General features: G+C 43.1%; 1 protein-coding gene across 2 annotated transcripts in view; it reads left to right on the forward strand.

The window, feature by feature from the left end:
* Positions 1–9,799: 9,799 nt before the first annotated feature.
* The window catches only part of LOC124795148 (uncharacterized transporter slc-17.2-like), a 489,975-nt gene continuing 474,659 nt past the window's right edge, over positions 9,800–25,115 (forward strand). The window contains exon 1 of one of the 2 annotated variants that reach the window (XM_047259028.1): positions 9,800–9,916. The gene's annotated coding sequence lies outside the window, so the exon portion shown is untranslated. The remainder of the gene's footprint in view (positions 9,917–25,115) is intronic. The other variant, XM_047259030.1, reaches the window with a different exon arrangement.

Here is a 25,115-nt window from a genome sequence, read left to right on the forward strand (position 1 = left end):
GTCTTCGCTACATTAAGTTATTTAATCTGGTGTCACTCTGAGCTAGAATTTATGGTCAGCGACTAAGTGTAAGGTCAATGAATCGGATGCGAGTTTTGCAACTGGGAAATACTTTCCTACATTATAGAAGCGAATATTAAATTTGAACTAATATTGCGAAAATTTTGTACTTGGATACTTAGAATGAAAATCTTTCTGTTTATTGCAAAGGAAAACAATTAAATTTCTAAAACATTGTCATACACAACTTGAAACAGGTCATGTCGACCAAATCTTATGGAAGAACTGACAGCGACGTATATCGGAAAGCAGTAAGATCTCTTGCCTTTTGGTTTGGCAGTACTCCATAGCCATTTCTAGGCGCAAGTAAATGAAGAAAGGCAGCGCGTTTTTCTTATCAAGTAACGTCTTCATCAATTACTTTAGTTTTAATGTAATCTACGAGTAATTATTGATGTTTGATATTAACATGAAAAGGATTCCGCAGACAGGGAAAGAACCTGTTCTTGGGAATCTACTTCTATAGTGACCAAAAGGCATCACATGATCTTCAAGTACAGTGTTCCAGCAGCAGTATGAAGAAAATGATAGTAATAATGACGGTAATAATCGAATAATCCGGTAACTTCACACTTCCCAGTGGATTTTCTCGTACTAAGAAATTTGCTGAATTTGTGAAAATTTCAAAATGCCTAGAAGACTCTTTACATCCAGCTGACATGAGCATAATCTCCGCTTCAGAAGCTTGCTTCTACTTAACCATTTAATAGACTCGCGTTTTTTCCACCGTGACTAATTTAGTAAGCTAAGCACATCATCTGTTGCAGCATACTCCTGGGGCTGGGAAATGTGGCCACAATGGTCTGGCGGAACGAACTATCACAGGTGTAATGCGTGGGTTCAGGCATTTACTTTTAAGAGGCACAAACAGATTTACTTTACCCCTGGTAACATCAAGAGAAAGACGTTATAATCTAGAATCCGCATTAAACATCACGTTCCTTTATTAACAACTGGGCAGAGCCGGTTTACGTTGGGAAATGACATAGCGGAAGTCATGGCAAACAGAAATGTAGTCGCCAGTAACTTATATTAGAAAATTTTATTTTATTTGATGAACCGGTGGCCATTTAAAGGAACACTGCTCTTACTTTACTTGTGCTTGATTCAACTAGAGACATTGAAAAATTTTGTGCTGGACTGTGATTCGAATTCGTATCTCCTCTTTCGAGGATCTGAATCTCTCGGAACAGTGTAGTTCAATCATTTCGTTCCTTTTCTCAAGACTGCAGTCTTCTCTAGGTCTCCTCCAAAGGTAAGTATGTGGGTCCGAATCCTAATCCAGTACAAAAATATTCATAATTTCATTCCAAGCCCTATCACGTGCACACCAGCCTGTTAGTGAAAATTAACGTACATTTTTAATGTCTGTTCATGTGTTGCCAACAATCGCAATAGGTGTCGTTATTTCTGGTCAAACACGCACACATCTTACTATTGATGAGTAAGCAACTGATACTTAAGCTATATTCGTAAATGCACGGTAGGTGTGCAGTTCAATTGTCGCTTAGGCACAAAGGTTTGTATCCTTATTTTAGATTCAAACACCTAGCAGCTGATAACAAAAACCGATACGAAACATTTGATTTTACTTACTTAACAATCCGATTACGTGTTGGGTTCATATCTCCGTCACAGAACTTCACATCATGCACTTCATCTTTAAATGCATGCACACTTTGTTACTTCACAATAGAGGTATATCAGACATCTTTCGTGGTTAGTTAACAGGGACGAAAGGGTCTTGACAGAAGTCCCGGTTTATTGCAAAAACTGTCGTCTTTTATTTTCAAGTTTGGAATTGGTTACTGGTATTAGCAAAAATTTCGGTAATTCATTACTCTTCATGGCTAGTCATCAATTTGATATAATTAGATTAGATTACATTAAATTAATTCTTGTGTCATAGATGATGAATACGATATTTCGTAATGATGTGGAACGTGTCATTTTAATGAATAATTTCTTTACATACCATGATCCAATTTCTTTACAATTTTTTACTCTCTCTCTCATTCTTTTTTATTTTTATCTCTCTCTGTCTCTCTCTCTCTCTCTCTGTCACACACACAAACACACACACACACACACACACACACACACACACACACACACACACACACACATTCTTTTTTTATTTTTATTTGTTTGTTGTGCTCGACTATCGGCGAGGCACGAAAACGTCTGTGAATTAGTTTCTTAGTTTTGAGTACACTTACGAAAGAAATATAAAAACAACTATGGGAGTTACTGATTTATGATGCTTAGTTTGCAGTCAGTTCTGAATATTATTAGTAACTACGCTCCAGTCCCTAAAGCTAGTTACAGAAATGCGAATCAGACGCATTACGTATTTCAGGCCATAGCAGCCGCGACTTGGAGACACCAGCTATGGTTACTTCCCAGCACGCTGTAAGATCACATCGGTTCGTTTTCTTCCTGATGATATTGGAACTGAGATTTGGCAACAAGGCAATGTATGTTTGGCAACTCTGTGATCGACGAGTTACTTGCTGGTGTGCACGGAATTAAGCCTCAAAGTTCACTTGATTTTACCTGTCATTTCCATTGAATAATCTGAGTTATTATCGCTTGAGGTGTAACAAAAGATTGTAAATATAGGGTTTTCAGCCCAGGAAAGTCGTTGCACGTGGAAATCGCAACTAATCTCGTCCTTCAAATAGCGGTTTACGAGTTCTAGCCACTGTTGGTCTCGTAAGAGGAAGCTAAGACATATACTTCAGCGCCAGCTCTGTGGTAACGTACTGATGTGTGAAACAGCGTCTGTTACTGTTCGCAGTTCCAGTCTCACTGAGTGTAGCTTTTTTGTACCTTCTATGAAAGAGCTACAAACAGTCAAATCAAACATCGACAAGGAAATCGCAAGAAAATACTTTCGGCTCATAGTGCAATGGTAAAATACTTACAATGGTGCACAACAGGTAACGCCTCTTTCCGCTGCTGACAAGCAAATTTTGAGTTTCTAGGAATACATAACTTTGTTTATGAAATGCCACATTTGCATACATCTTGAGTATGACACAACGTACCAATTAAAAACAGACCCAATCAAAATCTATGTGAGTAGTATTTTACCAATTCGTGTCGATAGAGGCACGCTTGCGTAAAGATAGTTTTATTCAAATGGTTCAATGGCTCTGAGCACTATGGGACTTAACATCTACGGTCATCAGTCCCCTAGAACGTAGAACTACTTAAACCTAACTAACCTAAGGACATCACACAACACCCAGTCATCACGAGGCAGAGAATCAGTTTTATTAAAACAGACTTACTTCGGAAGGTTATTGTGGGTAGTTTTATTACATTTCTTATAATAAAGCTCACAATTTTCGTAAGGTTTCCTTTAGTGTTGTTAAAACAATAGTAAACATGAGAGCGAAATTAATCATCAAGGATATAAAATATATAGCAGTGAATGTACTCGAACTCGCGACATCTTATCTACCATGCGCGATATTTACCATTACGCTACTAGCCGACACATAGCTGTAACAGCTCCAGAAGTCAAAAACAATTCCTCCAGAACTTCTGCCTTCCACAGCGCTGTGGGATAATGCATATGGCCAGGTGAATACTAATGAGAGACAAACAGTTATACCTTTTCTTTTGCACTGCACGACGTTTTCAACAAACAGATAGCACAAGAGAGTAGCTCAAGTGGAAAGGAATACTTCCTATTTAAATTTCTGCATCCTACACTGTTGGCAGTTCTGTGTTGGTTGCAGTTACGTGATTTTATTTTGGTGATTACAAAATAAAGTTGCATGTGTGCACTGGGTAGCCGAGGCAGCTAGTTCATGGTTATTCGGTCAACCAAGTAAATGAATATACTGAACATGCTGCAAATTGATACAGGGAGCCTGTGTGCCAAAATTCTCAGCCACTGTGGCACAACGGCGTTATGATAGAGAAACGAGGCACTCAGAAGAGGCTTTGGTGGTCTGTTGGGCTGATGTGAGGTTCATGTATCTCTGGTCTGGGTTCGATTTCAAATTCGGTCAGTGATTTTAGATAGGGAGAGACAGATTCCATTCTCTTCTGGCTACACCAAATGAAGAAGATATAATGGCATTGTGGTCTGAAATTCACATTAAAAATGATATTCCTTCTCTAACAAGAAGACGTTAGTTTGAGCCACAATAAAGTCTGGAGTGGCGACATGTAGAAACTCTATCACCAGTAACCTTTCTTATACTAGTTATTCATTTCTAGTGACGAAATAAACGCTATGTAGGCTCACAGGACACTTACTGCATCTTTTATCTGAGCTTCTGTATGTCGATAAAATTGGTTCTGAACTGGGAATGCAACTCAGACCGCCCTGAACGCGGAATTTGTCCCCTTCGTGACAATACAGCTCGGCTACAATTTGTTGTTTCTTCAATACTGCAGATTCCTCAACATCTCCACATATTGCGCGTGAATGGGTTCGAATCCTGGATTGGCACTAAAATTTCATTATGTATTATGAAGATCTAGCATGAGAACACCTATCTGCTGGTGGATAATAATTTCTATTTTTAATGTATTTTCATTCGTTGTCAACACTAACGATATTTGACCTTATGACTCCCAGTGAGACACAAAAATATTTGCGAGATCACTGTAAGTTCAACAAGATGTTATTCCAAGCTGCTGGTGGAGAAAATTTCGGTAGCTGACGTCTCTTTGCGTGTAGTCAACAGCGTTATGTGTGGGGCTCTATTCCCAGTCAGCAGTGAACTCTTCGTCATATTATTTATACTTCAAATATGCTCACATGTCGCTGCTGGTTCAACAAACCCATATTTAACGTTCGTTTTCTCTAGAATACAACAGCGATAGGTGCCGGTTTGGAGTCCTGGGAGGGAAAAAATTAATGTTTCGTCTCGTCTTTTCAGTTAAAACATCTAGCTACTGCCGAGAAAACGCGATATGTTACAGTTGATTGTGCTTCGATATCTATCCGATTAGGTTCTGGGTTCGAATCCCTGTCCAACACAAAGCTTTACCTCATGGCATTTCAAATAAGTTACTTGTTAAGAAGCAATATTTAACATTTCTCGTAGTTCGTTAATAGGGACAGTATGAGCTGGGTAGGAATTCGGGTCCGTTAAAAATGTTTGCGTTATGTAATTTAAAGTTGGTATTTGCTAATTGATATGGTTTAAAATCGAGGTATATCACTCTGTGTATGCCTGATCAGCAATGACTGTTACTTTCCGTCAATCACGAAATCTTTGCTTAATCTCCATACCGGGGTTTGAATCCATATGCAGAACGAGACGGTTCGTCGTGTCATTTGAAGTTCATACATATTCTCAACTAGCTGCTCGTGAATAACTTAAATTTTTAATGCCATTTTGTGTTCAATAATAAGTACTGTATGTTACTTTGAAGGGGAAATCATGAATACGACGAACTTACTACGTGCATTACCTATCTGACGTAATAATGAGAGTGGTAACGTTTCAGGTATGTCATTTATTGTAATAAATGTGAGCTTACAAGCCTTATGGACAGTCTTACCTGTGATAAGTGATATTTGTAATATCGTAGTATTACCTTACATCTAGAGTTATTGTGATACACAGTAGTGTTTTCTGGTGGTGACTTGTTGGAACCATTTTCAATAGTCAAACGACTGTACCAAGGAGCGATTAGAAGACCTGCTAGACCTCTGCGTTATGTGGGTTGCATGCGAATCATGCGAAATGTAATTCAGGTCGTTCGGATACTTTTGAGCATGACTGTATATATCGAACGGCGGAATACTCCAAACGAATGGTTGAAGGGGATGGAGGTATGGGACGTAGTTAGTGCGTAGCCAAGGGAACATCGTTTAACGTTTAGATTTGTCAATTGGAGTGGATGAAGCCATTATAGTGTGGAGTTCCGATACTCTTACCTGGCAAAACGTCATTCCTCGATTGCGTTGTGTGCAATTTCGTTTCGATTTCTGTTGGGAATATAGATTGCTGCCAAATGACGATTTCAGGATTTGTGTGAATTGTCATGGAGACAGCTGTGTGAGACTTCGTAAGAAAGGCGCCGAGGCCTATTTTCCATATCAGCTATACTGCGCGCGGTGTCAGGAAAGGACATCGATCACGAAAAACGCATGCTTCGAAAATTTTGCGTTGAACATCGAAAAGAGTATTATTTCAATGTCGTCCTGGGTAAGAAGCCATGACCCACTAGCAACCCTTCTGAAAATGATTTACCAACAAACGCCATTGGTGACTACCACGGGTTCTGTCGAAAAGTCTGCTGTGTGATAGCAACGAATGACAATGTTCTTATCGGTGGACAAAACGAGGAAGTTGAAATAAACGAATAGCATATAGCCACTCGGAAATACAAGAAATGGCGATTACTAAAAAAGCGGATCTTTGGGGACATTGAACGGGAATCCTGGAAGTGCTTCTTAGTTCGAATATATTTTAGGGAGAAGAAAACTTTAGTACTTCTTATAAAGCACTTCATCTTGCCAAGGATCAAAGTTAAAACAGGCGGCTGAAAGTGGTACAACGCCTGAAGGAAGAGGGATTCCAACATAAATTTGTAAATCATTCCGAGGAATGTGTCTCTTTGGACGATGCATGTATCCACACACAGAATGTACGCTGGTCAGCCAGAACATTATCGATATAGACGCATCCAGGTGATAGAAGCGTCACCTGACGAGGAATGACTGCTAGTCAAGAAGTATCAAGCAGCGTGCTGACCGTGCGTAGAATGGGGAAGGCGCGCGATCTATCTGAGTCAGACCGAGGCCAGATCGTCATGGCGCAAAGGCTCGGCCAGAGCAGTTCGGAAACTGCGCAAGCTACCGGATGTTCGTGGAGTGCTGTGCTCAGTGTCTTCAACACGCGCCGAAACCAAGGTGAAGACGTTGTGGGGTTGGGCGGCCACCCCTAATTACAAGTGTTGGACGTCATTGGCTGGGCAGACTGGTAAAACACGACAGGCGGCGAACTGTGGTTGAATTAACATCAGACTTTAACGCTGGACAGTGCACCGAACACTCCTAAAGATGGGCCTCCGCAGCTGACGACCTATGCATGTGACAGTATTAAAAGCACGACGTCGGCATCTACGACAGAAATATGGGTACGTAACCATCAGCAGTGGACGTTGGCGCAAAGGCAGCGCGTTGCGTGGTCCGATGAATACCGATATCTTCTTCATCATGCCGATGGGAGGGCGCGAATCTGTCGCGTTTCGGGGCAACAGCTCCTTGACACCTGTACTGCCAGACGGAAACAAGCTGGCGGCGACTCTGTTATGCTCTCGGGAACATTCATATGCGCATTCATGGATGTGGTGGAGTTCGTGCAAGGCACCATTGCAACCAAGGAGTGTTGCACACTGTTTGCAGGCAACGTATGCCCCTTCATGACGATCGTGTTTCCCGACGGCGCTGGCATTTTTCAACAAGATAATGCGCCACGTCACACAAGGCCAGGAGTGTGGTGGAGTGGTTCGAGGAACAAATTGGTGAGTTGTAATTGATGTGCAGGCCCACTAACCAGCTAGATCTGAACCCGATCGAATACATCTGTGACTGAACGTGTCGTCAGAGCTCATCGCCCCCCCCCCCCTTTCGCTGAATTTACGGGAATTATGCGATTTATATGTGCATATATGGTGTCATCTCCTTCAAGAAACGTACCAAGACCTCATTGCTTCCACGCTAGGACGCGTCGCCACTGTTATTCGTGCCAAAGTTGGACATACCGATTATGAGGTAGACTGTCATAATCGTCTGGCTGATCAATGTAGAGTTCTTGGGCAAATCTGTCAAATCAGCGATTATAAGAGAGGGCAAACCGGGGGACAGGGTCGGACAGTACCTCTTCCAGTACCTACGCTTCCAGAGTTTGCTCTTGCGTGGGAAAACTGAACCTTCTGAGGCTCTCCCAGTCCTCTGCAGAGACATATCTAGGGTGTACCCTAGTTACGGGAAACAAGGATTGCTCCCGGCGGCGATATAAGCCACGGAATAGTCACTGAAGAAGACATGGCTGAGAAGTACAGTTAGTAAAATTATTAGTTTCCTTCGTAATTGTGTTAACTTAGTAAACGTTCGTCTTTTGTCGTCGCTCTAGGCACCACAATAAACTGGATCTGTATCAGCCGCCACGAGAGTCGTGTGTTCAATATACAGGGTGGTCCATTGATCGTGACCGGCCAAATATCTCACGAAATAAGTGTCAAACGAAAAACCTACAAAGAACGAAACTTGTCTAGCTTGAAGGGGGAAACCAGATGGCGCCATGGTTGGCCCGCTAGATGGCGCTGCCATTAGGTCAAACGGAATCAACTGCGTTTTTTTTTTTAAATAGGAACCCGCATTTTTATTACATATTCTTATAGTACGTAAAGAAATACGAATGTTTTAGTTGGACCACTTTTTTCGCTTTGTGATAAATGGTGCTGTAATAGTCACAAACGTATAACTACGTGGTATCGCGTAACATTCCGCCAGTGCCGACGGTTTTTGCTTCATGATACATTGCCCGTGTTATAATGGACCGCTTACCAATTGCGGAAAAGGTCGATATCGTGTTGATGTATGGCTATTGTGATCATAATACCCAACGGGCCTGTGTTATGTATGCTGCTCGGTATCCTGGACGACACATTCCAAGTGTCCGGACCGTTCGCCGGATAGTTCTGTTATTTAAGGAAACAGGAAGTGTACAGCCACATGTGAAACGTCAACCACGACCTGCAACAAATGATGATGCCCAGGTAGGTGTTTTAGCTGCTGTCGCGGCTAATCCACACATCAGTAACAGACAAATTGCGCCAGAATCGGGAATCTCAAAAAAGTCGGTGTTGAGAATGCTTCAACATCGATTGCACCCGTACCATATTTCTGTGCACCAGGAATTGCATGGCGACAACTTTGAACGTCATGTACAGTTCTGCCACTGGGCACAAGAGAAATTACGGGACGATGACCGACCTTTGTAGTTTTTTCGTTTGGTGCTTATTTCGTGAGATATTTGGCCCGGTCACTATCAATGGACCACCCTGTATATAGTCGGTCGGATAAGCTTGGAAATTGCCGAACTGTTTATCAGCCTTGTAGCCAGCATTGCATCACGTTGCAGAGTATGCATTGGCTTCCGTGGCGATCACATCCTACTATGAACCATACCCCGTCTTTTGTAACGCCCAGTTCCTGTCATAGATCACAGTGACTTCAATGTAATTATTGTCTTTTGACAATAAAACGGTGCTAGTTTCATCGAGCAGTTCTTACTTGGTGCTGACAGATCTTGAGGTAGTTGCTTTCGTCCTTATTTGTACTCCTGTGTGTTTTTAAGTAGTATACTGCGGCTGTGTCAGGACGCAGCGTTTAACAGCGTGGTGGCAGGCAGTTGTAAGAGGAGGAGGGGACGGGCGCGCGTTGCCGCGGTGGCAGTTTCCACGGCACGGCGTTGAATTGTAGCGGCTGGGCTGGGCCGGGCCGCGTCCCGGTGTCGTCTTGCGCGGCCAGTGAGAGTGTCGGAGTGAAAGCGAGCCGCCGGATGCCGGCCGCCCGCCGCGCAGCCCGCACAGTGCTCTGGCCGGCGCTCCACGCGACGCAACTCCGGCCTGGCGCCTCGCCGCGCGCACCAAGGAAACCCGCCGTCTCCTGTCGTTGCGTCTTGCGCCGCAGTCAGCGCCGAGTTTTCCGCGCGTCGGTACTGTAGTCGTCGACTGCAGAGTGCTTCGTTTGTTTGCCGTGTTCTCGTGTCTTCTGGACACCGAGCAGCCTGCAGGGTCGGAACGGCGCACGGAGGAGGCCAGCAGTCTCAGAACGTCAGTGAAGACGAGAACTGCTGATTGTATCAGACAGGTGAGCTACGGCGGGTACAGCCATCGCCGCGAAGCTAAAATTTGCTGACATTTGTTCGCTTTGGACCTTTGTCTCTCTTGTGAACGCAGTTGTGTTGTTATAAGCAGCCAATGAGACCTACAGAAATGCCATACAGGGCGATTCAATAAGAAAAATCAGATTTCAGTTACTTATTACAGACAAATTTTTAAACATAGAAACACTTCCGCATGTCACTAGCTAGAGGAAGGTTCGAAGTTTTATGTTCCCACCATACACCAGCCACCCGATTCTTCAAAGAATGTCTATAGTCAATAGCGCGTAAATACCCATGGCATGCATTTATACGAGGGTAATCCCAAAAGTAAGGCCTCCTAGTTTTTTATAAGTACGTAGACCTTTTTATTTCTACAACGGTTCACATCAGTTTACAGCTTGAACATTTAGCTATTTTTCGACATAATCACCATTCCTGTCGATGCATTTTTGTAGACGCTGTGACAGTTTTTGTATGCCCATGTCATACCAGCTCGCCGCCATGCTGTTCAGAAAGTTATGAACCTCTTCTTTCACCACGTCGTCGGAGCTGAATCGCTTTCCGGCCAAATGTTCTTTTAACCTAGGGAACAGGTGATAGTCACTGGTTGTCAAGTCAGGACTATAGGATGTGTGGGTGATTATGTTCCACTGAAACTGTTGCAGGAGAGCAACGGTTTGCCGAGCGATGTGTGGGCTAGCATTGTCATGGAGAATGTGTATGCCCTTGCTCAAGATTCCTCTTCTCAGTTTCTGAATTGCCCGTTTGAGTTTTTTCAGAGTCTCACAGTACCTGTCAGCGTTAATTGTGGTCCCAGAGGGCATAACGTCGACCAACATTACCCCTTTCCGATGCCAAAAAACAGTTGTCATGACTTTACCGGCACACTGTGTTTGTTTGAATTTCCGTTGCTTTGGCGAAGAAGGATGCCGCCACTGGCATGATTGTTGCTTGGTCTCAGGCCTAAACTGGTACGCACAGGTTTCGCCACCCGTGACAATTGAGTCAAGAAAGTTGTCCCGTTCGGCTCAAGGCGGTGTAGAAATGCGCGGGAAGCATCAACTCGTTGCCACATGTGGTTCTCTCTCAGTCAGCATGCGTGGCACCCATCCTGCGCACACCTTCCGGTAATTCAATGTTTCCGTTAAAATTCTGTGAGCGGTGCTTCGGGAAACCTCAGGAACGAACGTGCAGAGATCATCCAGGGTGATCCGCCTATCTTCACGCATGCTTTGCTCAACCTTCAACACTGTCTCCTCAGAAATTGACGGTCTCCCGCTCCTTTTTTCACCATGAATTCCAGTCCTACCAGCTGCAAACTCTCTACATAACTTACGAACATTTTTGAGATTTATGCACGACTCACCATACACTTCCGTCAATTGCCGATGGATTTCAATCGACGCAGTGCCCTTTGCGTTCAATAACCGAATAACTGCACCCAATTCGCACTTGGCGGTAACATCCAACGGGGACTCCATTCTCAACGGCTGTCAAGCCAAGAATGAACGCCTCAGCGCGGCGTTCGCATGTTTAAATATAGCTCGTGAAGCACTCTTCATAACAGTGTGACCAACTGCCACACAGAGTTCTGTACTTATAAAAAAATAGGAGACCTTACTTTTGGGATTACCCTCGTAGTTGGAGGCGATGAACTCTCTGCCAGCCACTTAACTGTGATTCGCAGAGTATCCATGTAGATGTAGACTTGGTTCTCTATGAATTCACTGCAGGTGGTACAGTCAGGCAGTCAAGCGAAGTTCTTTTGAACACGTTTCCCGAAAACTGTCTTGACCAGCTATTTCGGTGGCTCACAGGCAGTGGAAATATTTTAGACCGTGTAGCTACGCCGGATCTTATCGACAACGTCAGTAGAGAAACGGGGATTAGCGATGATAATGTCATTATGGCAACTATGGCTGCGAAAGATAATAAGTAAATAAAGAAGGCTAGAAGAGTGCTTCTCCTAAAGAGAGAAGATAAGCAGTTGCTAGCATCTTATTTAGTGAACTGACATCACTTAGTTTGAGTAAGATGGGCGTAGAGGGTTATAGGCAAAGTTAAGCAGATTTTAAATCGTGGTCTGGAGAATTACGTGCCTAGTAAGTGGTTTAAGGACGGTAAAGACCCACCATGGAGATTCGGAAAATACTGAGGACGCAGAGACTGTTGCACCTCTGTTCAAAAGAGAACGCCCAAATGACGACAAGCAAAGGTTAGTAGAGATTCGTGCCTCTGTGAAAAGATCTGCCACCCTCATACCTTAGCAAAACACTTGGCAGAGAATCCGAGAAAATGCGTGTCCTACGTAAAAGCGCTGCGTGGGTCTAAGGCTTTCATCCACTCACTTGTTAACCAGTCTCGTCTGGCAGTTGAAGTTAGCAAAACGAAAGCAGAAGCTTTAAATTTCCCGTTCAAGAAATCGTTCACACAGGGGAATCGTACGAACATACATCATTTGATCATCGTCCCGTATGGACGACATAGTAACTAGATCCTTCGTATAGAGAAACAGCTGAAAGTTTTGAAAGCAAATAAACCACCAGGTCCGGATAGAATCCCAGTTCGATTTCACAAAGTGTACTCTACAGCATTAGCCCCTTACCTACCTTGTATTTATCGTGAAACTGTCGCCCAGTACAAAATCCCATGCGACTGGAAAAAAGCGTAGGTGATTCCAACATACAAGAAGGATAAGAGAACGGAACCACAAAATTACAGACCAATATCCCTGTCCCTTGTTTGCTGCAGAATCCTTGAACATATTCTTAGTTCCAATACAATAAACTTTCTTGAGACCAAGAAGCTTATATCCACGAATCGGCGTGGTTTTAGAAAGCATCGCTCATGCGAAACACAGCTTGCCCTATTCTCACATCATATACTGCGACCTACGGATAAAGAGCAACGGGTGGAGTCCATTTTTTGCGGAAAGAGTTTAGCATGGTGTCCCATTGCAGAAAGTACGAGCACATGGAATAATTTCACACATATGTCACTGGCTCGAAGACCGCTTAAGTCATAGAACGCAATATATTGTCCTAGATGGAGAGCGGTCATCAGAGACAAGGGTATCTTCAGGAGTGCCCCAGGGAAGTCTTGTAGGTTCACTGTTATTCTCTATACAAATAAATGACTTACGGACAGGGTGGGCATCAATCTGCTGCTGTTTGCTGATGATGCTGTGGTGTACGGTAAAGTGTCGGAGTTGAGTCATTGTAGGAGGATACAAGATGACTTCGACAACATTTATAGTTGGTGTGTTGAATGACAGTGAGCTCTAAACGTAGAAAAATGTAAGTTAATGCGGATGAATAGGAAAAACAAACCCATTGCGTTCGGATACAGCATTAGTAGTGTCGTTTAAATATCTGGTCATAACGTTGCAAAGCGATACAAAATGGAACGAACATGTGAGGACTGTGGAAGGGAAGGCGAATGGTTTATTGGTAGAATTTTTAGAAAGTGTGTTTCATCTGTAAAGGAGACCGCATATGGGACGCTTGGTCTAGTGTTTGGGATCCGCACCAGGTCGGATTAAAGGAAGACATCGAAGCAATTCAGAGACGGGCTGCTAGATTTGTTGTAGGTAGGTTCGAACAACACGCAAGTGTTACAGAGATGCATCGGGAACTCAAATGGAAATCCCTCTAGGGAATGTGACGTTCTTTTCGAAGAACACCACTGAGAAAATTTAGAGAACTGGCATTTGAAGTTGACTGCAGAACGATTCTGTTGCCTCCAACGTATTTTGTGCGTAAGAATCAAGGAGATAAGAGAAATTGGCGCTTATACGGAGGCATGTAGATAGTTGTTTTTTCTCGTTCTTTTTGCGAGTTGAACTAGAGAGGAAATCTGTAGTAGTGGTACGATGGACCCTCCTCCACAAGCCGCAGGGTGAATTGCGGAATGTAAATGTAGTTGTCGATATCATACACTCAACAGGAGCACCATGCGTTGCTCGAGATACATCGAAACGGTAGTCTATTTCATTTCACACACGAATCAACAAGTCCCTGTTTATTGAACCGACAGCTTCAAGATTTCGATTTCTTAGTTCTCGAAGAGTCTCTGACATAGATGGGACGAAAAGTTTGTCTTTATTGTATATCCCCACAGAAAAAAGAAATCGCACAATATGAGGTGTGGTGACCTGGGAGGTCAAAAACAATGAACAACATCTTGTCCATTTCTTACAATCCATCGTTGTGGGATAATGTTAGTAAGGTGGCGCCAGCAGCACCTGAAGGTGAAAGCAAGGCAGTGCGGCATCATCGATAAAACTTAAGTCATTGGCATCTTCGTAAAGTTGAGGAAACAACCCCTTTTGGAGAATTTTACCAAACAAAAAACCGGCAGTTTTCAGAAATTGTTACTTTATTTACACGAGCAGTTTCGGCATCTCATTTATCCGATCTTCAGTCCTGCACTCCTGGGTATACAGAATCAAATACATCGATACATACGTAACCAGAGCCATCAATACCTGGATTGTTTGAAATTTTTGTGGAGCGTTTTCAAGGAATTGACAACGTGGATTCTTGTCAAATCTTCGAAGTACACACTCCTCAAAAAAGATACGGCATCCAGGTATTGATGGCTCCAGTTATGCTTGCATCGATGTATTTGATTGCCGATACATGGATTGCGTAGAGACCTGAAGACGGAATTGATGAGATGGCGAAGCTGATCGTGTAAATAAAATAACAATATCTGAAAACATACGGCTGTGGTGATTTTTCTTTGGCTGTGCCGCCGCTGACCCGTATCCATGATGGATGAAGAGAGAATTTTGCAGCATGTCGGAATGCGATATTCCTGCCACAGTTTCCTCCGCAAAAAAAGAAACTGGACGGTATAAAACACATTCAGTTTTAATAAGTCTCTTTCATGTTCGACAACGACGACAACCTATTGTGAGCCCCAAATTCTTACATTATAGCGTTTTACTTCACCCGATGGATGAAACGTCGGTTCGTCCGGAAAGATGAGTCGTTGAAAAAAAAGAGTGTTCTCTGTTGTCTGTTGTCTATTTTCCATATAGATACTGTTAGGACATCGGTTCCGAAAAATCGAAGACCGTATCAAAATCTGTAAAGTAGTTCCTCAGACCAGCTCGGACATACAAAAAGAAGAGAGCAGGGGACTTCAGTTTACATATGTACATATAGAAAATTTAATAAAATATTTTTATTTAATTACTGAAAGGTTACTACAACTTATGTTTTACGTTTACACGCAGTAGTGTTCGTCTACTACACTTTCAACGGATGATGAATGCATTGTATGTTCTAATGGCGAAAAGATATTTTTATATGATATAATTACAGTTTAACCACTTTCGGATTTCTTTCCTTTACTTGTACTGTGAAAATTCGCTTGTTGCTAAATTTCATGATTCTACGGCAATGAGAAGCACCCTATAGGTTTTAATGTGTGAGTTTTCGAGTATCTAAATAAGTGACATAAATGGCCGTATCTTTTGACTGAATTGACTTAGAAGCTTAAAGTGTTTACACAGTCAAAGGACCATAGACCGTAGTAGGTGACATTAATTTGGACACGATAGGTCCACCTGTTATCGAGAAACAGGATTCTTAACATTCGGACAGAGGGCAACAAAGTTATCCTATAACGATTCCTTTTTTAGAGACAGAGGCGCGTCACAATCAAAAGACGTTCTGCGCTCGTATCTTCGTAACGAAGAAAGGTAGAATAAAGTCATCTATGTTGGCCAATGTCCTCCTGGTAGGTAAACATCATTTGTTTGAAATTTTTATTTTCCCTTGAGATAAGAAAGGATACGAGACACAGGAAACATTAAAATGAAGTATTGTTACCTTTGCGTATTTTTTAACTCGGAGGAAATGTTAAAACTGATTCGTTTTAGAATATAATGAATTATCAAATTTAATTCGTAAGGTTAAACCGAGTTGTTTGCAGTAAAAAAAAGTGTTAGGTAATGTTGCATTAAAGTGAAATCTGCATAATATACCCACTGGCGCATGGGTGGACTGAGAATACTTCTCTCTGAAAGTCACTGGAACGACACACAGACTTTGTTTCTGATAGAAATCGGCGTAAAGAGTGCCGATTCGATGCACGTGGCGCGTCTCTGTTGACTAACCCTATCGGCTAAGCTCCATACCTACCATTTCTGTTGGTGCGTGATAGGATTTCGCTCCACCGTCAACGTTATTTACACGGCACAGAATCGTCAGTTTTGTTAAAGGAGGTTGACAAAAATGTGGAAGCACCAAACACAACAAATTACCGTGAATAATACGGTATAGAAAAACGGTTGGCATTCAAAACAGCTTGCAGCCGTCCTGCAGTGGATAAATACGGGTCCTGTATGGTTTTCAAGAGAATCTCACACCATTCATCCTGAGGACCAGTGGAAAGTTCAGGTAGATCACAGAGGCTCAATAACATTGAAGTATCGTGACTGTGGTAGCCATGAGAGATGTAACAATTGATTCTCGTGTTCACAAAACGAGTCCGGGACCATGCGAGATGTGTGGACAAGGGCCTTGTCATCTTGGAACACGGCATCACCACTGGGGAACAAACACTGTACCATGCGATGGATCTAATCAGCCGGAATGGTCACATAATTGTTTCTAGTAATGCCACCTTGCGAACTAACCATGGGGCCCGTGGGAAACCACGATATGGCTGCCCAAATCACCGCCACGTTTCAGTCGTGGGACGTGGACTCGCCCAGAAGTTGGAAACAGATTCATCCGAGTAAATGAATCTCAGCTCGCCCTGCAGTTCCCTGCTTTTGGAGCTCTCTTCGTGTTGTTTTGGTGCTGACAGGCTTAGCGAGTTCGACTTTTCCAGCTGTTGTCTCCTTAGTTTTCATCACAATCCTATTGAATTTCCGTCTGTCACGATCGCTAAACACACAATTCCGTCCGCGATGAGACAAGCGGATGATGTTCTTCCGTTTTCTCTGCATGCGGAATAAATCTTCGATACGGTGCCTCTTGAAACACGAAACACTTCGGCTACCTTGGTTTCGGAAGCTTCCACCATAAGAAGAACAACAATTTGTTCGCGTTCGAATTCACTTAGCGTCGACACAATGCTCTCACAACTACATAGAATACTGTTCTGGCCACGACTGACACTTGCAACGTATTGAGAGCATCCCTCAAGTACCGTTCCTGGTCAAATTCAACAGCGCAACCCTCTGAGTTGGCCAGCATATCCATTTATATTCAAACATGCATTTATCACAGTGTTTCCATATTTTTATCCAACTCTTATACGATGTTAGGGTAACTTTAGAACATATTTACGGAATGGCCGGTGTAGAAGACGAACTGTTAATAAAGGTAATAAAACTACCAAGAAGGCTAGGAGAGTTATTGTGCTGGAAAGAAGATGTAAACGGTTGATAGCACTCTTTTTAGACAATGAATTTAATTCCGTTGTGATGGGCTGAGAGGAACTATGGGGAGGGGGGGGGGGAGGGGGAGAGTGAGAGTTTAAACTGAAGGTAAGTTACGCTCTGGAGAAATTATAGTTGTATTCTCGGTTCAGAAAAGAAAGGGGGAATGACGAGATGCGAAAGTATGTGGAAATTAGTGCGTCTATAAATCGATGCTCGAAGTACGTCACTTACACCGTCGTGCTTTATCGAAATATCTTGCCGGACAGCCGAGAAAATTCTGGTCTTACGTAAAAATCACCAAAATCAGCACAAGTTGACAAGTCTGGTGTTGAAATAGCAAATGGCAAAAGGAAATGTGAAGTTTAAAATTTCGCGTTCAAAAAATCATTGAAGCAGGATGATCGTACAGACAATACCAACGGTTGGCCCTCGCACAGATTCCTGTGTGGGAGATATGGAAATAGGCATCCCTGTCTTTGAGAAGCAAGTGAAAGAGCTGAAAACAAATGAGTCGCCAGGGCCAGATGGAATCCCAATTAGATTTTACAAGTTCTACGGCATTGCCCCCTTACTTAGCTCGCATTTATCGCTAATCTCTCGCAAAAGAATGGATCCGCAAAAGTATAGACAAGAATAGACAGAATCCTTGAGCATATACTAAGCACGATTGTAATTTATTTCCTGGAGACTGAAAGGTTTATATCCACAAATCAGCACAAATATACGAAGCATCGTTCGTACGAAACTAATCTTGTTCTTTTCTCATATGATGTCCTGAGAAACATGGATAAAGGGCAGCAGGTAGATTCCACAGGTCACACGGAGCCCTACTGCAGATTGTTAACGAAGGGCGGAGCATATGGAAGGTTCCCAGATACACTATATGATCAGATGTATCCGCACACCTCGCTGAAAATGACTTACAAGTTCGTGGCGCACTCCATCGGTAATGCTGGAATTCAATATGCTGTTTACCCACACTTCTTGATGACAGCTTCCACTCTCGCAGGCATACCTTCAATCAGGTGCTGGAAATTTTCTTGGGGAATTGCAGCCCATTCTTCACGGAGTGCTGCACTGAGAGGTGTCGATGTCGGTCGCTGAGGTCTGGCACGAAGTAGGCGTTCCAAAACATCCTAAAGGTGTCCTGTAGGATTCAGGTCAGGACTCTGTGTGGGCCAGTCCATTACAGGGATGTTATTGTCGTGTAACCACTCCGCAACAGACCGTGAAATTTGAAGAGATGGTCAATCGTGTTGAAAGATGCAATCGCCATCCCCGAATTGCTCTTCAACACTGGGAAGCAAGAAGGTGCTTAAAACATAATGTAGGCCTGTGCTGTTATAGTGCCACGCGAAACAACAAGGGGTTCAAGCCCCTCCATGAAAAACACTACCACACCATAACACTGCCTCCTCCAAAGCTTACTGTTGGCACTACACACACTGGCAGATGACGTACATCGGGCATTCGCCATACCCAGACCCTGCCATCGGATCGAAAGATTATGTACCGTGATTCGTCACTCCACAAATCGTGTTTCCATTGTTCAATCGTCCAATGTTTACCTCCTTACACCAAGCGAGGCGTCGTTTGGCATTTACCGGCGTGAGCCGTTCGACCATTAAATCCAAGTTTTCTCACCTCCCGCCTAACTGTCATAGTACTAACAGTGGATGCTGATGTAGTTTGGAATTCCTGTGTGATGGTCTGGACAGATAACTGCCTATTACACATTACGACCCTCTTCAACTGTCGGCGGTTTCTGTCAGTCAACAGAAGAGGTCGGGCTGTACGCTTTTGGGCTGTACGTATCCCTTCACGTTTCCACTTCACTATCACATCGGAAACAGTGGACCACCTTCGGAGGCCGTGAGTTCCGCGGAGCGCCCCATGCTGCTCTCTGACGATGTCTAATGACTACTGAGGTCGCTGATATGGAGTACCTGGTAGTAGGTGGCAGCACAATGCACGTAATCTGAAAAACGTATGTTTTTGGGGGTGTCCGGGTACTTTTGATCACATAGTGTACGTGAGCCGCTCAAGTACTTCTTAAGAAATAATACCTAATATGTTTTCCTGAACGGCGTATCTTCATCAAGACAAGGGTGTCATCGGGAGCGTCCAGTGGGAGTGTGATAGGACCACTGCTGTTCTGTATATACCTAAATGATCTGAAGGACAGGTTGTGCAACAGTCTGCGACTGCTTGCTGATGACGCCGATGAGTGACTGAATGAGGATACTGAATGGTTTAGGGAGAATTTGGATTCGATGTGACGAATGGCAACTTGCTCTAAATGTAGGAAAAAATATAAGTTAATGCAGGTGGAAGGGAAAAACGATACGGTGATGTTTGAATACAGTATTAGTGATGTGCTACTTCACACAGCCACGTAGATTATTCATGTAGGCGTAACGTTGCAGAGCGATATGAAATGTAACGAACACGCAAGGTCGGTAGCGGGTAAGGCAAATGGTCGACTTCCGTTTATTGGGTGAATTCCAGGAAAATATAGCTCTTCCATAAAGGAAGTGATTGCGATCTCCAGCAGAAATCAGAGGCGCGCTGCCAGATTTGTTTCCGGTGGGTTCTATGAGCACGCGTGTATAACGGAGATACTTCGTGAACTGAAGTGGGAATCCCTGGGGGAAGGACAACGTTCTTTTCGCGAAACGCTATTGTGGAAAATTTAGAGAACCGGATTTACGGTTGACTGCAGAACGATTCCATAGCCACCACCGTACGTTCTCCCTAAGGATCACGAGGAAAAGGGGACAAGATAAACGAAGTTAATGATCGCACAGAGGTATACAGACAGTCGTTTTTCCCTCGTTTTATTTGCGAGTGTAACGGAAGAACGAATGGCTAATAGTACAAGGTACCCTCCACCACGCACCATGCGGTGGCTTGCAGAGTATGTATGTGGATGTTAATCTGAGGGACATGTATGACAACAGAATCAGTCAGAGGATGAAGAACTGGGCTTACACGACCGTCAATAAATCAGCAGTGAGCGTCCACGAGCAGACACGCGACCTAGTATCTCAACAAGTAATTATAAAATGGTTCAAATGGCTCTGAGCACTATGGGAATTAACTTCTGAGATGATAAGTCCCCTAAAACCTGGAACTACTTAAACCTAACTTACCTCAGGACATCACACACATCCATGCCCGAGGCAGGATTCGAACCTGCGACCGCAGCGGTCGCACGGTTCCAGACTGTAGCGCCTAGAGCCGCTCGGCCACACCGGCCGGCAGTAATTGGACACTTGTTTTTACACAAGCTGTGTGTTTTGTTGATTACTTAAATGATGTCACCTTTCGAAGAAATGACGCCAGCTAAAATTATTTTATGTTGTAAATGTGGGTGCTTGCAAAAATAGCAATATGATAACAGAAATGAAAACACGGTTAATGAAAAATATACCTGTTGTACACGAGATATTATAGAAAAAGGAGGATACCTAAGAGAAGTTCCCTATAATACGATCTGAATAAGTTCAGTTCAAAGGGGAGAAAACTGTTTCAATTATTCTATACAAGTATGAAGGAAGGATGCATAGGATTTGACGTCCGTCTGCGGCGAGGTCCATAGATACCGTCCACAAACTTAGAGGACGACTAGGATATGGGAGGAAATTGCCTTGAGTGATTTAGAGGGAAAAACTACTCTGGGCGGAATGAAAGTTCATTGCCTCACCCACCTCCAACTCCGTTTTCTCCAGATATGATAATCGGTCGTTGCACACATTCACGCGGCCACATTTAGCTTTACACGGCCCGTACACGTGATGCCTGGTGGTCCGTGCCTACCCAGAACAATGGCTCCAAATCTCTTGCTTGAGCCACGGAAGGCGCGGAGTTGAAGAGCGTGCGTGTGCGTGATTGTGTCTCCGACGATATGGAACCAGGTTCCGCCGGCCGTTACCCTGAGCGTATGTTTACGTAAAGTGTTAGATGCGGTGAGCAAGTGTGCGCCATCTGCTCAGAGTCAGAGGAACTGCATCCGTGAACGGGGCAGCACAGGAGCCACCATAGAGCGGAATGTGACTCGCAGCGTAAGATGCTTGTGTCCTTGTTCTGTGTTAGTATGTGTCAATGAGATGAGCAGCTGGCTATAAAAGACCGGTCTCAGTAGTCAATAAAAAATGAAGAAATCAGATTCTGGAAGATAGCTAATGCAAATGAAGCTAGGATGTTCGTGTCAAAAGTAACTGGCTGATACTTTTACAGTGAAAAGATTCGTTTTCTGTTGTCTGCTGACTGGTCAAGGGCGTTTCTAAGGTAATTGCGCCTTATGATCTCATTGCCTTATGCTTTTCTTTTATCGTAACTTGTAGCAGCAGACAAATTTCAATGGTCGCAGCACACCCATCAGCCTGCTGTGTGTGTGTGTGTGTGTGTGTGTGTGTGTAGTCTTAGGAATCTTGATTGTATGTGTGTGTGTGTGTGTGTGTGTGTGTGTGTGTGTGTAGTCTTAGGAATCTTGAGTATATTTAAACAGTGATTATTCAGACATCTGAGCACGGCTGAAGTCTGAGAATGTCGTATACGGCTGTTTCACAATTTTCGCGTGTAGCTGCGTCTACGTACGTTGAGTGTATGCTGCATGAAGCACATGACATCAGTCTCTGCAAGGCTACCGTTAAGGGGAGTTCACAGACTTTTAATCGCTGGCGTAGCTTTTGATATTGATGACGTCCTTCAGTAGGTAAAGTTTTTCACACTCCTTAGGCAATAATGACTCCTTCACTGTTAAATTCAATGCAGTATATTTTGGACACCCACCGTTTTGGGTGGCACACGGTCACGTAATTCAGGTAAATAACTTTATAGCGTGAGACACTGTGAGTGGAAGTATGAGGCGATCATCTATATTTGAGTCTAGCATCCTTTCACAACACTGTATTGGCTAGATCTTCTGATCCATAATCCCAGAACTTGCAACATATTCGAGCACTCTTACATAGTGCAAAAAGCGGTGCAGAATCTCATGTGTATGAAGAGTTTACACTTTTAGAGATAATCACTATAAGCAATACCACACGCCATCCTGCATGATATGGGAACCAGATGAAGCTATTCCGCTGACGGAAACAGGCAAAATACAGTTATTTCAGAAATTGTAAGTTCATCAAACACATGAGGTTCTGCACCGTGTTTTGCTCTATGTGTTCAGTACTCTATACAGTACCTGATATATTGCAAGTTCTGGGATTCTGGATATGAAGGTGGCCATTGAACTGGCAGAAACTGGTTATCTATGTCACAAAACTGACGATCTAGGCAGCAAATTGTTCCAAAAGCATACTAGACTCAATTTTATAGTAACTACAGCCTGTGAGTGCACCAAAGGCTGAACTGAAACATTATCGGCGAGTTGATACGGTGAGCTGAAATGTAGTTTTTGTGCTAAAGATTAAAACTTTACAGCAGTGTTTGGTGCTGCCCAGCGCATAATCTCCCTGAATTATTTGACACATTTAGGCAGAACACACCATTAAAATCAGATCTTTACACGGCTATAAGATACCCCGAAAATGGCACCTAATGAACGATCTCGCAAATAAAATCTCAAAGAGACTTTCAGTATATATAAAGGGAATGTGTCGCCGTAGACTTCCCAGGGTGAACCCACAGCAAATACGAGAAACTTGGAAGTGTATGATAGTGAAAGTGGAGTGATCAGTGAAGATATTGTTCATGGCTGTCATACCTGCATGCTCAGGTGTCCACATAGTTGAAACCGCACACACTCAAACTCCTAAACGACAGAAATAGGAGTGCAATTACTACATCTGAGGTCCATGAAACACTTGGGTGTAGGTAACTATAGATTTACACTATTCTTTAATAGCAGTAGCTTTACTGTTTTTCGAAATTCAGTTGTAACTTCACAGTATACACAATGTTTCATAGACAATACTAATAACAGCCCTGTAACAGTAAAAAAAGCTCTAGATTCCCAGAGCGTGAGCCACATCTACATGATCGCATAGAAATGGAAACAGTAATAGAATGCAGGCAACTGGCCATGAGGTGTTGACTTAACGTATATTCCAAGGCCAGTAACACCTGCTGCTACTAAGGAGACTTAAACATACCTCTTCCTAATTTCTATCCTTTCATTCCTCTCGCTATCTTTTCGTTGATGCTTTCAGTTTTGCTGCATTGTTTGTATCTTTTATATAAAGCGGTAATTGTCTCCACAAATCACTAATAGAACTGTCATTTCTTCAACTATTTTGTTGTGCTACCAGACAATACTGTATACACAAACTGTGGATGAATTCGACAATTGTATATCAGTTCACTATAATTGTGATTTTAGTTGTGCAATTAATGGAATGTATTTGTAGGGCCCGTTATAGTATCTAGTCCGACGACCATAAAATTCATGCATAATCTTACTGTGAGGCAAGACGGTCAATGCCTACATAGAAAAATGTTTGCGGTTACCTTCGGAACCATGAGTGTACCCAGGGGTGCAAATCCTCGTCCGAAGCACATCGACGGCCACGAAATTCTCTCCTCAGGGCTGTACTCTGAACAGCCTCAGCAACACGTGGGCTCGTGTATATGTTGTTTCGACTACGCTGTAGGACTTTCGCCGGGAAGCTCTTACACATCCTTGCCGGCCGCAGGGGCCGAGCGGTTCTGGGCGCTTCAGTCTGGAACCGCGCTACCGCAGGTTCGAATCCTGACTCGGGCATGGATGTGTGTGATGTCCTTAGGTTAGTTAGGTTTAAGTAGTTCTAAGTTCTAGGGGACTGATGACCTCAGATGTTAAGTCCCATAGTGGTCAGAGCCATTTGAACTATTTGATCTTACACATCCTCCATACAGTCCCTATCTGCCCCATGGGATTTCCATATTTTTGGAGCCCTGAAGAAAGACATTCGTGGATGTCGATTTGCTTCAGACGAGGAAATGTAGGCCTGGGTACAATCATCATTCCGTAAGGAATCGCAGACGTGTTTCAAAGAAGGCAGTGAGCGTCTTGTCTCACAGTAGGACAAATGTATTAACAGTTACGGTGATTACTTTTGAAATAAGGAGTTTACTTACGGCTTCGCATCTGTCTCGTTTTCATTTGACTACCTCTCATAGGCTGATGGCCTCAGGCCCCTCTCAGGTGTTAACATCACATGTGCGAAAGAGTTTTTATAATATTCTCCTAGTCTCTCAACCATTTTATCAGCAGGATGAAGTGTGACGTGATCAAAACGATGGGTACAGTGATCCTGTACAGAATTTGTATCAGTTTTTGATTCCAAGTGTGTTTTATAACTTATCCGATCACTAGTTTCGGTCAACTATGAGCATGTTCAGGTCGGTCTGTAAGAGATACACCGTATGTACACAAGTGCTTCCATTTATAATTATATGAAACATCGTAAGACAATATTAGCAATAACAGCTATATGAAACTTATCGTCCTGCACTGGTTCGACTTATAATTATGTACATACCTAAAGGACAGTGTACCTAGAACCACACGATGTTTTTTTGGCAGGTACTTCACTCTAGCGACTGATTTTAGAATCAAGTGAAGCAATGCGCACTAGAGACCGCCATAAGCAGTTTCCATAATTTTCTTCAGTTTTTATTGTTGTACTTCAGGTCGTGTTTTGTACTGCATTTGTAAATATTTAGAGTTCTACATATTTAAGAGATTTATCTAAGTGCCGTACCTTGTTCCAAGGCACCAGATGATCATGTACCTGGGAAAAAAATATTGTACCGAAATTTAAAAGCGTTATAATAGAGGAAAT

This window comes from Schistocerca piceifrons, chromosome 4, assembly GCF_021461385.2.
Source record: "Schistocerca piceifrons isolate TAMUIC-IGC-003096 chromosome 4, iqSchPice1.1, whole genome shotgun sequence".
Classification (NCBI taxonomy): domain Eukaryota; kingdom Metazoa; phylum Arthropoda; class Insecta; order Orthoptera; family Acrididae; genus Schistocerca; species Schistocerca piceifrons.